This window comes from Pogona vitticeps, chromosome 6, assembly GCF_051106095.1.
Source record: "Pogona vitticeps strain Pit_001003342236 chromosome 6, PviZW2.1, whole genome shotgun sequence".
NCBI lineage: Eukaryota > Metazoa > Chordata > Lepidosauria > Squamata > Agamidae > Pogona > Pogona vitticeps.
In genome coordinates this window covers 108,895,891-108,909,358 of record NC_135788.1, presented here as the reverse complement: position 1 = coordinate 108,909,358, position 13,468 = coordinate 108,895,891, and positions in this window count along the sequence as shown.

Here is a 13,468-nt window from a genome sequence, read left to right as displayed (position 1 = left end):
GAAAATTGCATTCTGGAAACATGTGGAGGCCTACAGGTTTTCCAAGATAATGCATGCTCTTTTATTGTAGATCATTCTGGACAAAAGGGATCACAAGAGAAACAGATTCAGAGAAGTGGGGAAAGGATTCTGGCCCTGGATATGTCCATTAGGAAGTAGAGACGAATAGGGATATGAATAAGAAAAGATGACGGTGTGGGGTAGAATCCTAGAAGCTAAGCAAATCTTGGGGCGACCTCATAGTTGAGCTGAAACATGATGAGTGACCAAGCAGAAAAGGACGAACAAGACGACTGTTCAAATGCAAAGAGAGGAAGAAACTTCAGAACAAAGAGCACAAAAAGTCAGAGTGGTTCTTTGGCTGGACTCAGAACAAAGGGATCAATCGTTCTGGCTTTTGGAATGAAAGGGAACCCCTTTGGGGAGGCTCCTGGCAGCATGGCTGTGAGTTCAAGCAAATCAAACACTGCAAAGTCATGCAGTGGAAGGACATTTGACTAGGAAACAAATGGGATTAGGGCTCGCAGATGATGAGTGGACCTGCTGATTTCTCCTGTGGTCGGAAAGGTTTCACGATTCGCCATCGTTTCCATGCAGGCCCTGGAATGACCACTTTAAAGGTCTCTTCAGAGGTTAGTTGTCTGGGTGGCACCTTAGCCAGCTGTAGACTTTGGCACTTACCCACAGTCTGACCTTTTGATTTCAACAGCACTGGAAGTGCATTCATCCTCATCTTAGGGCTTCAGAGCTCAAAGGGACCATATGGATCACTGAATCCTGACAGCTGCTGTCAGAGAGGCCCAGTGGGGGAATCAAACTCCCAACCTCTGGCTCTACAGACAGAGACCTAAACCACTGAACTATGAACTATCTGGCAATTCTATGATGATGGGTGCGCAATTAGAATGGGGCTGAGGGCCGAAATGAATTGGGAAACAAGCTTCCTCCCCCATCGCAGGCAGCCCTCCGTCTCCATCAGCATGGAGAAGGAGTGGGGCAGAGGAACAAAGCTGGGCATATTTGCAAGGACAAGCTGAGGATGTGAATGGAAATTGCTGCATTTTCTTTTAACACCGGTGGCACAGGGAAGACTTCCCTCCTGAAGGAGATGCAGAAAATCCCCAAGTCCAATCTGGATCCTCCCCATGTGAGGAAGCTTCTCCACCCTCTTTCCTGAAAGCCTCCAGATAACTGGGCCTGCTGATTTTCTGGGCAAAACAGATTTCTCAGAAAAGGCAATACCAAGAAAAGCTCTATAACAGTTTCGTGGATATCATGTGGGATACTGGGAAACAAGAGGTGGTGTAGCTGTCTGGATAGCCCAGCGGTTCAGGTCTCTGTCTCCAAGCACCAAAGGTTGGGAGTTTGATTCCCCACTGAGCCTCCTGTGAGCAGAGGCAGCCTATGTGGCCTTGGGCAAACTGCACAGTCCCAGGATACCCTACAGAAGAAGGGAATGGCCATCCATTTCTAAGTATTCTCTACCTAGTTTGGGTAGGAATTTTTAATCCCCACAATGCCTCACAAGAGAAAGGCCTAGGTGAGATAACCAAGACCCTGGCAGGAATTACGTTTGCATATAATTTGTGGTAAGCTTTTTACTGCGGGTTAACAATGGTGAAACCATTCCAAACACAAGTTATGTTTTAATACAAAAAAGTGGACAAAAAAGCTCTACAGAGAACCATTAAAATTGCCCAGAATATCATCGGGCTCAAGCTACCAACCCTGGATGACATCTTCACATCCTGCTGTCTGAGGAAGTCACACAGCATCCTGAGAGACTCTTCCCATCCTGCTTATAACTGTTTTGAACAGTTGCCGTCTGGCAGAAGATATAGAACAATTAAGACTCGGACCACATGTTTTCTGAATAGTTTTTATCCCAGAGCTATAATTGCACTTAATAATGAGCTTAAAGACCACCAGTAGTGACTAGTTAGTTGGACTGTTTTACTTGGCCTGCAGTGTAGATGTTTGTATTTTTAGTGGGGACTTTCAGTGGGTGGGGAGTGTTGGGGGATTTTTTTAGTGGGTGGGGAGTGTTTGGGGAATTTTATGTGTGTGCATGTGTCCGGTCTCTGGGTGTCTGTGAATTTCATTGTATGGGTATACTGTGTATATACTTACAATGACAATAAATAAAAATAAATAAATAAATACAGCCATGCAGAGCCCGTTGGCTGCTCCTCTCCCCTGGCAAGAACAATGCTAGCTGGCCAGTGGCATTGATTTTCCTGGGGGGTCAGCTCCAGTAGCTGCATTTGCGCAGCATGTTGAAAAGGCAGAGGCTGCTGTGTGTTGTCCTTCCCCCTCCACAGAACTTGCTTGTTTAGCAGCCAGCCAGCCAGCAGCACCCAGAGAACACATTGGCGGTGGCAGGGGGTGGGTTCTCCCTCACCACTGAAGATGTTCCTGCCCCTACTGTTGCTACCACTACACCCCACCCCACACAACCACTGCAAATTCTGTAGAGAAAGAAGAGCTCTCTTGCCCAGCTGACTGCAGGAGAAGTTTTATTGTGCTTTAAAATAGTGTGTGCCAGGCACCATTTTACTGCACAGTAGGGTTTATATCCCTGAAGCTGAGGCTTCAATACTTTGGCCATCTCATGAGAAGAGAAGACTCCCTGGAAAAGACCCTGATGTTAGGAAAGTGGGAAGGGAAGAGGAGAAGGGGACGACCGAGGATGAGATGGCTGGACAGTGTCATCAAGGCTGCCAACATGAATTTGACCCAACTCCGAGAGGCGGTGGAAGACAGGAGGGCCTGGCATGCTCTGGTCCATGGGGTCACAAAGAGTCAGACACGACTGAATAAAAGGGTTTATATCATATGAGGTATCGAAAGAGGCTTAGCGTTCCACCTGGTTGTTACTGAGCTTGTGGTTGTGGCCCCTGTGTGGTTTATTGGGTGATGAGTAGACATTGTCTAGAGGGGCGGGGTAAAAAAAATCTAATAAATAAATAATTAAAAAATAAATAAATATGATGTCCTTTCATCTGTGCTGCCTTGGGCAAGCTGTGCAGCCCCACAGAAGGAAGGACTGGCAAGCATCTTCTGAAGACTTTATAGATCAGAAACCAATGAAGGGTCGCTATAACTCAGAATGGACTGGACAGCATAGAATTATTATTGTAAAGGAAATGTGTTTGCATAAACCTTTCCGAGCACGTTCAACAATTTAGCCTTGGCCGTTTTGGCTATGGTAATACATTTGCAGCTCACTCTGATCTCTCAGCCTAGCTAACAGTGGAACCTTCTCTCTCCAAGCTTGAGCTGTGTTTAAAAGCTTGTTTTCCTTGAAGTGCATCTGCCACAGCAGTAAACATGCATTTCCTTTCCTCTCTTTATTTCAATACTGTCTCTCATGTTGGTTTCCCTCATCCATTTAACTCTTCGACCTCCATCCTTTGGACTATGATGTCTGCATATGTTGCCTTTCCTCTGACAAGATTAAAGATGATCTTGTTTAGTACTGGGTTTGTCTTCTTCTGGGTTTATCTCTGCGTCCTTCACTGATGACCAGGGGTCCCTCTCCTGACCACCATGCACATAGTTGCTCAGGGCGGGCAATGTTTTCAGAGTTACATCGATGGGAGGTATGGGTGAACATCCTACTCGGAGAGCATCATATGGAACCAATATCTTCCCACCACCACAACTACTCAGTATGGACATAAGCTCTATATAGCGTTTGTAATTATCCAATTTTCAGTATCCACAGGGGGCTTGAAACCAAATCTCCAGCAAATATGGGGATCCTACTGTACCTCTTAATTGCTCATCATCATCCAGGGCACAATCCTTTTAAAATGTAGTGATGGTACATTTACTGTTTGTTGCCCCACTCTCTAATACCCCTAAGCTATCCTCACATACTCTGCTGCCAGAGGCAGAACAGCAGACGATGCCCCTCCACCATGTCTAGAAGCAGAGCATCCAAAAATAACCACAGTTGTTTTGTCCATGAGGTGAAAATCCCACAAGCACTTCTCTCAATTCTTGATAATAAACAAACAAGAAAAAGAAAGAAAGGAAACAAAAGCATCCCGAATCCAATGCTTGAGGCGACCCTCTCACTCCACCTCATGGTACCTGCCATTTCTCCTCCCGCGTTTGCAAGAGCTAAAATATTTTTATGGCTGCAGCAAAGGACAAGATGGCTTCCCACTCCATTCTATTCAATGTGATGGGATTGGTTGTGACTGAATCTTTCCCACATGGGAAGAGATCCCACATCTCATCCAAGGTCAGCTGATGAAGTAAGTGCTTTCGTGACAGATGTGAAGTAGCACATATAACTCTGCCATCCAAAGACAGAGAATGGCCGGGGTGGAACGGCGGGGCGGTGGGAACTGCCACTGCTCCCCCGCCCCACATTTGTCCCTTAAGGCGGTTTCCTCAGTTTGCCTAATGATGAGGCCAGGCCTGAATCTGGACATTTAAATTTTGTAAGCCGCCCAGAGACCTTCGAGTAGTGTGGGCGGCATATAAGTTAAATAGATAGATAGATAGATAGATAGATAGATAGATAGATAGATAGATAGATAGATAGATAGATAGATAGATAGATAGATAGATAGATAGATAGATAGATAGATAGATAGATAGATAGATAGATAGATAGATAGATAGATAAAGAAAGAAAGAAAGAAAGAAAGAAAGAAAGAAAGAAAGAAAGAAAGAAAGAAAGAAAGAAAGAAAGAAAGAAAGAAAGAAAGAAAGAAAGAAAGAAAGAAAGAAAGAAAGAAAGAAAGGGTGGAAAAAGTATAGCCCCACATACAGTAGATCCTTCTATTAATGTTATTAGTGAAGATTTTGATCCAAAGTCATGATGATAAAAGATGGACCCCGTGAAGATGTCTTCTACAAAATTGGACAGTTTATCCACCGAGCCTAGGTAAACAGGAGTCAACAATATGGTATGGAGGCAAAGCAAACCCCCAAAATAGCCCTAATCCAGAATCAGGCTATATCAGCAGAAGAATCCAGCTCAAAAAGAGTAATAGTACCACTCTTCTTTATTAAACTAGCTGGATAGTTCAGTGGGTTGGAGCACAGAGCCAGGCGTTTAGGGTTCGATTCCCCACTGTGCCTCCTGAGAAAAGAACCAGCCTGTGAAGCTATTGGCAAGCTGTATAGTTCCAGAACACCATGAGAAGGGCACAGTAAACCACTTCCTAATATTTTCGACATAGAAAACCCACAGAACGGTTGCCATAAATCAAAACTGCTTTGATGGCAAATAATTACAGTATTCCTTTATTTATTCTGCTGTAGTTGGACCTCATCTTGCATGCTGTGCCTAATTCTGAGCAGCAAACATTTAAGGAGGTCAACAAGTTGAAATATATCCAGAGGATGGTGACCAGGATGGTAAAAGATCTAGAAGCCGACCCCTATGAGGATGAGTTTGGGGATGGTGGAGGGAATTGGGTCTGTTGAGCCTGGAGATAAGAAGACTGAGAGAGGCAATATGATAGCCATCTGCAAATATCTGAAGGGCTGTCATGTACAAGATGAAATGGTCCTGTTTTTTTTGCCACTTGAGAGCAAGTAATGGATTCAAACTGCAAGGAAATTTCAAAAAAAAAAAAAAAAAAAAAAAAGCTTAGGAAGAACGTCCAGACATTATAGGCTGTCCAACAGTGGATGATGTTGGAATCTGGAGGATTCTCTTTCTCGAGGAAACTCGAGATTTTTAGGCAAAGATGAAATGGCTACCTATCAGGTATGCATTAACTGTGCATTCGCTGCTGTAACAGAGGGTCAGACTTGATGACCTCTAGTGTCCTCTCCAGCAGCACAATGCTATGATTCATGTCTGGCAGCAGGTTTCCACAGACTCTCTCGTGATCTTTCCCGTCGTTTTAAAACGTGTGGTGCCAACAATTGAGCCTGGGCTTTTTGACATGCAGAGAAGATTTTCTCCCACAAGGCTCTAGAAAGGGGAGGGAAACACCCAGTCTGTGCAAAGCAGCCTTACACTGATCGAAGCATTGATCCACGCAGCCCGATATTTTCTACTGTGACTGGCAGTGAGTCTCCTGGATTTTAGGCAGAGGTCTTTTCCAGGCCCCATGCGGGCGTATTCGTGCACGCAATACTTATTGTTATAGAACGCAACGTCTGGATGTGTCTCTTGAATGATCTCTGGTAGCTTCTAAGCCTCACTGATGGTCCTATTGCGCCATCTGGTGGTCGGGAGCTGTAAGTCCACTTGGACAGAATGCATTTGTCACCATTTGTTGTTATATATACAACCACAGTAATTCTGGGGACCAGATGGACTTGTGGAAAACATCCAATCATCACAGAAGCCTCCATACCCAAGGCTGCAGCCGGTGTTGCCCACACAAGCCCTCATGGATGGCAACTGATGATGACAACACCAGCCGCATGGATGCACAGTGTACATAGGCAGTATCATACTGTTGGTATATTGGTAGGCAGGGGAAATGGTTTACAACTAATATATAGAAAACTAATGTTAGTAACTGAAGGTCAAATGAGACATTAAAGGAAATGTGTATTCACTGCAAGAGCTTGTTTTTTTGTCTCTCACCATGAGGTAGATGCCTCAGCAGTCAGACATGCAAATTAAGTTTGTGTTTATCTTGCAGTGACCAATCAACCAAAAGTGACTGAATGCAGGATTATAGAGGTGAGGCAAAGCATGTGCCTCACCTCTATGTAGTTGTTCGTCACCACTTGAGGGAACTCTGCTTTATTGATGAACTACGCCTATCAGCCAGTATTCAGAAAACGTGGAGCCCAACTGCCATGGAATAAAGCAGTCTTTCCACGCTGGCAGGCGGCCCTTTGCAAAATCAGTGGTACGACCAGTCACATGACTTGAAGAGTGATGGGGAGGGGCTACCCAAGTTGTGGGAAAGCTGGCACTTTGGCCTTTCCCCTGCAGAAACTGGCTGTGATATTGCTTGATCCTGAGACCTCTCCTGAGGGACTCAAATCGTAAATATAGACATAGTGTTTGTAGAAGCTCCGTCACTGTGTTCAGTAACAACTCTTTTCTTCTCCAGAACAGCATTAGAAATGTATCATTTCTGCGACATTAGTACTAAAACCAAACAGAGATCGTGCTGACTAGCTGGAAGTTGTGGCATCACAACACACAAACACCCTGGCTGTCAAGGTGTCACACCCAGTAGTTTCTGCCTGCCCTTTTACTGAATATTGTTGGGAGTTTTTACAACCTCACATTCCGCCTGTGGTCTGAGTGACTGGGAGGGACTTTTGTGTCCCGCCTCTCAGCTCAGTGCTTTTTCCCTCTCTAGAGTCTGTTGTTGAAAGCAGTCATGTTTATCAGATTGCTGTTGATCTGTAAGTAATTGAAACATTTCTATTTCTACTATTAATGTCTCGGCTATTGAGACTGTAAGTCCAAATTAATAAGAAAAGGGGTGGACTACTCTGGAGAAATTTAAGCTACTATGATCTGTTAACCTCTGCATTTCTGGTGCGCAGCTAGAGGATTTTAGCCAGAAATTCAAAACTCTGCAGTAAAGACATACATCCCTACTCAGATGTCCTCTAACTCAGTTGGGCTACAACTACTTTATAGGCTGACAGGGAGTGTTGGGAATTGCAGTCCAAGACAACAAAGAATACCAAAGAAGGAGAAAGTTAAGTAATGAGGTAATCAGGAATCTTCATGCTTGAAAAAGATTCCTTTAAAGCAAGAAGAAGCAACTGCGGATCTTCAGAAAGTTTTGGACTGCCACTCCCATCATCCCCAATCCTAGCTGTGTTGACTAAGCCTGGAGAAATCTGTACAAATTGTAGGACAAGTGGCTAGCATAGTTGCCCCCAGTCTCACTTTGACTTTCTTCAGGTTGAGTGTGTATATGGGACTCTGCTGGGTGCTTGTGTTCGTGTCTGGGCTTTAGGTGATTAGCTTTATGTTTTAAAAGGGCAATTTTCCTTTTTCTTTCCTCCTAGTTTCCTATGGGTTTGGGTCCTCCCGCTCCACCGCCCTTCCTGTTGCTACTTAGGTTGGGGTTTTCGTGCTTCTTTTACCCTCTCTTGCACTACAATAGGTGTGGGAAGCATTTTTGCCCGGTACATATGATCCACTGCAAAGGTGCTCCTGCTTGCTATTGACTTGGTCCTAGTTACACTGCCCATGGAGGAAGAATGCCGTCTAAATCCTTCTTGCTTCTTCCTCCTTCTCCGATACTATATGGAGAGAACAGCATTTCTCCTAAGCATTAGTAAATCTGGGAGTGACTGTCACAAAACCATGAAAAACCGTGTGACCCGTTTGGCAGGTTGAATCCTCTGTGAGCTATCCAGCTTCTAGGTTTTATAGCAATGTGTGAAGCCCTCACCTTAAAGTCGTAGCTGTTTGAGTACCCCCCCCCCCCCATTCAAATGAAAAGAAGCTGCAGGGCTACCGATTTCCAACCCATCATTCAGAGTCAAGGTCCAGATCCCTCCAAACTGAATCTGATCTTTACACAAAGTGCCAAAATGGGCATCTAAGACAAATCAGCGATCAGTACACACCCCTTGCGTACACACACCCATGTGTATGTGTGGAGCCATGCATTTCTGTTCCTACAGCATTTTTACGTTGAAAGAAAGAGTACTGTGAATTGATCGAAGGATTTCTGGAGTGCAAGACTGCTTTGCTCATATTTACCGCAACTTAAATCGCTAATATGCTAGAGGTCTCCTGAGCATCGTGCTCCATGCTTCATTGTGGATGCTGAGAGTCCAGAAATGAGGCGGATAGAAGAATATTTTCTGTATCAGCAACTTGTAGCACTGAGATTTTTTTTTTTAAGTAAAAGTAGTCACTTTCCAGAAATGGCACAGGAGAAATCTCCTGGGGCACAGCATTATTAATGTGCAGCAGCAAAACCGGGAAGGAAAAGACTAACATGTTTTATTTGGTGTAAGCTTTCCATTGACTGTACAGGAGTCCACTTCTTCAGATGCAGAGTGTACCCCCAGACATTTTACAGGAGGAAGGGAATATGAAATGTAACACCAGCTCACTGAAAGGCAAGGTAGCCAATAAAATTTCATCCTGGATGAAGATGCTGACCTGGCTTGCCTTTCACTCCCATTTGCAGACCTTGTTTTCTGTACTCGGCAGGATGGTGGTGATCTGGGTGTGAAGGAACTCTCAGTAGTTCTGTTGTCAGGGACAGATCACTACCTGGTAGGGTTTTTGGCTTATTGGAGCTCTGAGCCTCTGCAGGGGTAGAGGGCCAATTAAAATGGTCCAGCCCAGGAGACTGGCAGATCCCGATGGTTTTCTGTCAAGGCCTTGGTGGATCTCTGGAATGCAGAAGTGGTCACGGCTATTGACACAGTTGTTCCTAAGTGTCCCCTCCCATGGAGTGCTGTCAAATTAGCTCCTTGGTTTATTAGGGAGCTGGAGATGATGAAATGAATGGGTGGAGACTAGAGCAACAAGGGTGGAAAACTTGGGAGCAGCTCTGATTGAACCCAGGTTTAAGCTCATTAGGGACGTGGTGGCGCTGCGGGTTAAACCGCAGAAGCCTGTGCTGCAGGGTCAGAAGATCCGGCAGTCGTAAGATCGAATCCACGCAACGGAGTGAGCTCCCGTCGCTTGTCCCAGCTCCTGCCAACCTAGCGGTTCGAAAGCATGCAAATGCAAGTAGATAAATAGGGACCTCCTCGGTGGGAAGGTAACAGTGTTCTGTGTCTAAGTCGCACTGGCCATGTGACCATGGAAGATTGTCTTCAGACAAAACGCTGGCTCTATGGCTTGGAATCGGAGATGAGCACCGCCCCCTAGAGTCGAACACGACTGGACAAAAATGGTCAAGGAAAACCTTTACCTTAAGCTCATTGGAAAGCCAATTTGGTGGCAATGGTGGCAGCAAAGCAATTCTTCTCTGCTCTCATTGCATCTGCATACAGACATCCATGAGAGCTCTTCCAGGTGGTCAAGAAGGCACAAGTGATGGACGATGACCACTTGACAGAATGCTGTGATAAGAGTCTGCACAGCGCTTTGCAGAGAAAGTTGCTTGGATCTTCTTTGATGTAGATGCTGTAGTTGATGCAGTCCCTGTTGACGTAACTTTGGCCCCTGCTTGTCCTTTTCTAATGAATACATTTCAGCTGGTGCAGCCTGAGGATGTGGACAGGATCTTTGGACAGGTTAAAGCTGGTGCACCAGCAGCGCCCGTTTCTTGACAATGTCTGATCTAGCCACAGTGACGAGTACCTTATATTTTGTACATTTTGTCTGGATTACTGCAATGTGTTCTACCTGGGGCTGCCTTTGAAGAGTGTTCAGAAACTTCAGCTGGTTCAAAATGCTGCAGCCAGGCATGCAACTCCCTTACTGTATTACAAGAGTTTCAGTGGCTGCTAGCCTTTGCTTCGGGCTCAATTCAAAGTGCTGGTTATTACCCATGAAGCCCTATATAGTTTGGGTCCAGGATGTTTGAAGGATCGTATCAGCCCGTATGAACCTACTCGGTGTGAGGGTTCAACTTTAGGCTCCTTTCTTCATGCAAATAAATCAGGAGATTTTTGTAATTTTGAAACAGGGGTGAGGTTTATTAGAGTATATAATAGATGACCTGTGTCAACAAAATTGTTCCATCGTTCTCTCCTGCCAACAAAGGGTCAGTCAGGGGCCTTCATCCTTCAACTAGGAATGGGTTATCTTCACCAGAGTTCCATGGGCCGGGCCAGTCTACTGACGCATTAGGGTTCATCATCTGTCTTGCCTCTCCATCCAGCAGGGGAAAGGTGTCATCGTCCCGATCGTCCGCCCGCCGGGCATGTCCGATCGATGTGGGGAGTTGCCCAGGGTCCTCCCTGTATCCCTTCCTCCTCATCTCGCTCACCCTCCATTCTATTCTCTCTCTCCTTTCTCTCTCTCCTCTCTCCTTTTCCTCTCTTAGCTTTCTCTGCCACTCCCTGGCTTCAGCTTCTCCCCAATAAGAAGGTCTGGGGGGGGGGAATCTCTCTCCTCCGTCTGTCATCAGCCTCTTCCTTCGGGACTCTTAATCTTTCCCATGCGCCAGGCCAGGGGTCCTCCATCCAGACCCATTCCCAACCTGGCAGCAACTGTTCCTCCTTCCTCTTTATATCTGCTGCCCTCTGCCTCTATCTCCACCCTTCCCCCCCCCCGCGCTCTATTCCCGCCATTTTCCCCTCAGTTCCTTTGACAGTTAACTTTCGTATTTTTGACTCCATTTCCTGTGTGTCTGTCTCACACTCAGCTTTTAAGATCTTTTGGGGAAGCTGCTCCTTTCGGTTCCATCACCTTTCCAAACTTCCTTGGTGCGAACAAGACTAATCTCAGGCGTTGGAATTCCCTGCCCTAAGAGGCCAGGATGGTTCCCTCCCTCTTGTCTTTCTCTTGTCAGGCAAAGACCTTCCGTTCAGGCAAGCGTTTAAGCAAATAAGTATCTAGGGAAGACTATGTTTTGAAATTAGGTGACAGACAGACAGACAGACAGACAGACAGACAGACAGACAGACAGACAGACAGACAGACAGACAGACAGACAGACAGACAGACAGACAGACAGACAGACACAAAAGGACCAGAATGGTTATTGTCAATCAGTGGTCATTAGAGATAATTGATAGACCTGGGTGATGAATAGACAAAATCTAAATGGTAGTATTTAAGTGTAATTCAAAGGTCACTGGTGAAAGGTAAGCACATTCAAGAAAGGATGAGCAGATTAAAGTTTGCAAGCTTGGAAGAAATCTTTGTTTAGGTTCAGGATAATGGCCCATAGTTCCCCTGAGTTCAGCAATAGTAATCGTAAGCAGGCATGGAGAATGACAGTGGAAAATTTACATGTATGGAAAACTGTCCAAACACTTGTCATAATTATATATCAGTTGGGTAGCAGAACAGTCAAATCTGTACAGATGAGGTGATTAATATAGTTCATACAATCAACAAGCCTATGTCCCTGTTCAGGCCAAAGTGGATAGAGTCGAACGTGTGTTGTATTTGTGTTTAGTTCTTTCCTTTGGAATCTTTGACGTTCTTTTTTACAAGGATAGATTTTAAAAACTGGGGATTCTAGAAGACTCTGGGGCAGCAATCACCAATCTGATGTGCTGGATGATGATTGTCATCTGTCTGTGAAGGAGAGTGATTTATGGTAAGCAGTTTTTTTAAAAATGTGGCATGTTCCTGACAAATCATAGTTTTCAAGAGTTATGAGAAAAGTAAGAACCAAAATAGTAGCTTTACAGTTAGTGCTATTGAGGTCTTTCAAAACAGCTGCATGTTTAAGATTTACATGGCTGGGAGGGTGCAGATGTATCCTGTGAACAACACAGGCATGATGGGAGTTGCAGTCCCACGGCTCTGGAGGATGGCATAGTTTCTATCTCTTTATACCCTGTGGCTTGACTTGCCAAATCATGACTGCTAACGCAACTCCATGTTTCACACTGGTAAACCATGCGCAGATGTTGGTAATTACAGGCATACTGCCTACAGATGCACTTGACTGTCCAGTGGGCTTTGGATACTGCGAAGGACAGCAAAGTGAGAAGCAAAGTCCTGGAACAGAGATCTTAAACTAGCCTCCTACTTCAAGGTATGGTGGAGGACATTGTTCCATCACCAGTTCCAAAGAAAAATCAAGTCAATTATTTCTTTAGCTGGAGAAAAAAAAAGTCTGGTGCAGTTGAACTTTTCAACAGGGAACAACAGGATGTGCCCTCTTATTCTTCACCTCAAGCTGCAAAATGCTTTTTAAAATGGTTATCTATTCATTAGCCTCCTCTTGTTCTTTCTGACCTTCTTGGGAAATGCCTGTAGTTTTTCTGCAATGGAAATTAGGTCAATGAAAGATTCTTTCTCCTTCTGCAAATGGTAGCTTATATTTCTCCTTACTTGTTAGTGTCAAGTCAACAGGCCATGCCTTCAATAATTCCTTTCGTTCACCACAAGTGCAAGTCCTAGGTTTTTCTCCAGCAGGGTGCGCCACCAGCCTGTCTCAACCTAAATAACAGAGGTGGTGTTGATCAGACCCAAGTATTTCTTGTGCACACAAATCTTTCTCTTAAACAAACCTATGGGAACAACTACGTGTTAAGGATGAGTGTTGTTCTGATGGGTGGGTGCATGTGTGCGCATGTGTGTACAACATCATTTTGCAGAGTGGAATGACATTAATCCCTTGCGGATGGGCAGAGAGGAAGGAAGAAGCAAGATTACGGTACTTCTTCCTTAGCCCTATTAGGGAGATGAGGAATAGTCACACATACAGAGGATGGTGCAGTGGTTACCTTGTCAGAGTAGGACAGGAGAAAGCCCCAGATTCGAATCACTTTGGGACAATACTAGCTGAGGCTACTTTATAGACTGATGATAAAACAGGTGAACAATTACTGTACTGTATATCCATTCCCTTGAACTCCTTGGAGGAAACAATGTAACAAATAGCCATTCTTTGCAGTTGAACAATGAGGCTAC